Source organism: Chiloscyllium plagiosum, unplaced genomic scaffold (genome assembly GCF_037043375.1).
Source record: "Chiloscyllium plagiosum isolate Xiang-an unplaced genomic scaffold, Cpla_swu_hap1 HiC_scaffold_1, whole genome shotgun sequence".
In the NCBI taxonomy this organism is placed as follows: Eukaryota; Metazoa; Chordata; class Chondrichthyes; order Orectolobiformes; family Hemiscylliidae; genus Chiloscyllium; species Chiloscyllium plagiosum.
In genome coordinates this window covers 55,057,592-55,061,663 of record NW_028270139.1, presented here as the reverse complement: position 1 = coordinate 55,061,663, position 4,072 = coordinate 55,057,592, and the positions used below count along the sequence as shown (strand labels likewise).

At 38.0% G+C, this 4,072-nt stretch overlaps 1 long non-coding RNA gene across 2 annotated transcripts; it reads right to left on the bottom strand.

Moving 5' to 3' along the window:
- On the bottom strand, positions 1-3,853 carry LOC148152123 (uncharacterized). Of its 2 annotated transcripts, none has more exons than XR_015757152.1 (3): positions 1,268-3,853; positions 859-1,048; positions 1-714 (listed from the first exon to the last, which is right to left on the bottom strand). It is a non-coding gene; the product is annotated as an uncharacterized LOC148152123 (long non-coding RNA). The 2 variants fall into 2 exon arrangements; XR_015757151.1 differs by having other exon boundaries at positions 5-714; positions 859-1,093; positions 1,268-3,851.
- Between the last annotated feature and the right edge of the window lie 219 nt (positions 3,854-4,072).

The window sequence follows — 4,072 nt, the reverse complement described above, 5'->3', positions numbered from 1 at the left end:
TATGGCTGTAACACTGTACTCTGCAGTCTATTCTGCTACCGTGATGCACTTTGTATGGTATGACCTGCCTATACAGCATGCAAAACAACACTTGTCACTGCATTGTGGTACATGTGACAACAATAAATCAAACAACAAAGGGTCATTCGTGCTCTTTAATTTTGAAGACATCATGTTGAACAAGAAAATGTTAAGGAATGGCTCTTTTCCCATTTTTGGACACTATTATACCTTCTTACATGATGCAGCGTATAACTCTCTTTATTCCTTTCATTGACAGCTGCTCCTTTTCATTGATCTGTGACATTCAAGCTTGAGACTAAATCATTCATGATAATACATTTTTGGAAAGCAGACAATGTGCTTCAAAGTCTCTGCTGGCACCTCTCTATATTTTTGGCGTAATGTATTTAACGTTACATGCATTTATAACAAAGACAGTGAAAAGTGTTTAGTGTTGCTACTCTCTGGTGCTATCTTAAAACACAGAAAATAAACCAAAAACAGAATAAAGTCAGAAAATAAGACTATGAGATGAACTTTATTGTTTTATCTCAATAAAGTTAGATGGTCATTGGAACAGCTTCGGCTTCAAATTCAGCCATGGGCCTGGATCCATGCTCCTCCACTGCAAATGCTTCAAGTCCCTGCTGCTAAAACGACGACTCTGCTGCAACCGCACTTCACCGCACTGCTGCCGCTGGCACAGTTTGGCTGGGAGAAGATGTGCAAGAATAAATACATTACAGAAGCTCTGGCATTTCTCCACACAGTTGATCATCAGGCCTCTGCTTTGCTCTTTGATCTATGGCTAAAATTGATAACTTTTATGCGAGAGAGTAATAATGTCAAACTTACATTGTACCACTCCACTTGTTAGGACAAGCTTCAACATGTCTTCTACTTGTACTTGTTGCAGAATGTGTTCATTTTCCATGTATTGTGTTTTCCACAATGGGAACAGGTAATATTGATTGTTTATATTGTTTACTGCATACAATGCTGGAATTTTTTTCTGCTTTATATTCAAGTCTTCATTCATCTTTATCTATGTAAAGAGGCATTTGATAATCATGAGCCACTTTTATAACATCTGCAATGAAAACAAAGTCAACAATAAGCCATAAAGTGGTCTTAAAGCTTTTATAATATAAATGCCCCATGTTTTGTGGTTGTCATGTTAACATTGGCTTTTACATCAGCAAGTAGCTTATCTATGGGGTTAAATCAGTATAACAATTTATGACAAAAAGTTATTGTTGTTTACCTGACTTGAACTGGATAAACTCACGAGTGTTGACAATCACTTTACAAGTTCAGAGTTCTTGCATCACAAAAACAAATTGAGCATGATGCGCTACAAAAAAAGACTATACAAAAATTCACAACAGAAAATTGACAAATTAAACAACAATTGAACTTATAGTTTAACCACAAAGGAGATATTTATAAGAGTAACTTCAGGGTAATTAAGCAAAATAACAGAGATATTTCTATTGTTCCTGTTGCCTGTGATTGCTGACATTCAACGATCTTAACTAAAACAGATCAAAAGTAAAACAGTTTCTTATAATGACTGCTGGATATATGCAGCTAGTCAGCCAGCATCTGACAGAGAAAGGTTAATGATCATTTGTTTTTTTTTCAGCAGTGTACTGAATGTTTATTGAAACTGACTTCTTAACGACTATATCTTGGAAATGTCAAAATGAATGTTGACTTCCATGTCTTTGATAATTCCCTTAGAATTTATAACAAAATATAATGAACAGTTAAGGTTTTGAGGAAAGGTTTAGAGGGATATGGAACAAAAGCAGGAAAATGGGATTTGTGCAGTTTAGGAAAACTGGTCGGCATGGATGAGTTGGGTCAAAGAATCTGTTTCCTATGAAATGACTATTCAAAACCAACATTCAAACATAGAATTAAATCGAGAGATTTGTTGTATCTGTGGGAAATAAGCATGTTTTATAATCATAGTTGTCAACTGTGTTTTCTTCTGGTGGAAATTAATGTTTGTCCTTATCAATATTTTCTGCGACTAACCATAAAATAGGTAATATAGATGTGGTTCATGAAAGGGAAGCAGCAAGCAGGTGGTGAGAGGGTGAGTCAGGAAGCAACAAAGAGTGCTGTCAGTGAGTAGCTGGCATAGGGTATGTTGCAGAGCAGGAGAGGCATTAATCAAGTAACATGCCCTAAATCAGACCAGTGAGAAATAACAATAAAACACAGATCTTACAACACTAAATGAAAAAAAAACCCATTAGCTTATCAATGTTAAAATGGAAAATATTAAATGAGGTAACAGAAGTCACTTTGGTCGCAAATGTTTCAACATTGCCCTTCTACTGACATGCTGAGTACCTTCTTCACTAAAACTAGGACCGTTTATGGGAACTTACTCCTAATATAGTTGTTTAACACCATTCCTTACTGGATATGGTGGAAGTACAGAGCTTTGATCTGAACTGTTGACTGAGATTGCTTAATGCTGTCTATTTTATCCTGCTTTTTAGCAATCATGTATTGTAGCTTCACCGGGTTGAGACCACATTTTTAGATATGCCCAATACTGCTCCTGACATGCGTCTTACATTTCTCAATTTTTAAAGGTTTAGTTTGTTGGCTTGACAATAATAGCAAGAGGGAAGGAACTGCTGGATCATGAGGTAGAGATTCTGTTTGAATACAATTCCTTTGCTGTTGATGGCCTGCCTCATGGATACCAAATTTTGACCTCCTAGATCTCTTCTTAATCTTTCCCAATTAGCTCAATAGTAGTGCCACATGACACAGGTGCCCACAGTGTTAAGACAGCATTAAGCCTCCGTAAGGACGGTGTGGTGGTCATTCTAATCAATGCTCCCAAGCACAACAGGTAAATTGATGTGGAATTGATTTGGTCACATAGGCTTTTCCTTAGTGTTGGTTCTCTCACCAACTGCCACACTCCAAGACCAGCAGATATGTCCTTCACCAAATTACATCCTCTGAACTTGAGACTACTACGTCAGCACCTCTATTATGTCTGCCCAGCCCATTGAACAGGGCACACCTAAAAATGATGAAGGAAGATTTGGAATGGAAGATATGATACAATGAGAATGATTAGGTTAGGTTGTTGCTTGACTAATCTGTGAAACAATTTTCCCAATCTTTTGGCACAAATCCCCAAAGGTTAGCGTGGAGGCCATCGCAGACTCTATTGGGCAAGGTATGCCTTTGGCATTTCCACTGCTTATAGTGATGCAAAGGTAGTATATCCAATCTTAGTTTTGTTCAACATTTCTGGAAAGGTTTCAAAGTTGACAGCTTGCTAGGTCATTGCAGAAGGCAATTAAGAGCTAACTACCTTGCTTAATGGGCTGAGATCACGTAGAGTCAGACTGTGTAGGGAAGGCAAATTCCCTTACCCGAAAGACAATATGGACTTTAAATAGTGTTTCTGTTTATCAATTCATGGGATGTGGGTATTGTTAGCTGGACTCGCAAATATTTCCCAAAACCTAGTTGGCCTTGAGAAGGTCATAAAATGTTTTATGCCAGATACTGAGATGCTGAACAGTAATACATGATGGAAACAAACTCTTAGGTCTAACTTGTCCATGATCACCAGATTTCCCAAAGTAACTAGCCCCATTTGCCTGTGTTTGCCCCATATCCTTCAAAACCTTTCCTATTCAAGTACCTGTCCAAATGTTTTTTAAATGCTGTAATTGTGGACTCCTCCACCACTTCTTCTGTTAGTTCATTCCAAACATGTTAACTGTATCATCTATAAATCATCCTAACAGTTGTATAAGCCCCTAGAAAGCAGACAGGACCTAATTTCTTCCCAAATTCAACTACTCAAAGAGCAAATAGCCCCTCCTGAATCAGCCCCTAACCCTATCCCCAACACCCCATTCCATCACCCAACCCCATCTCAGCATCCAACCATGCCTAGATGTGTTAACTAATGAAATTAAAACTTTAAGCTGCTGTGCAAGGTCGTGAATTCATGGAGGTCTCATAATCTAGACACTGGGACCAAGGATTTGGAGGTCATGCAACATTACCACCATGCTAA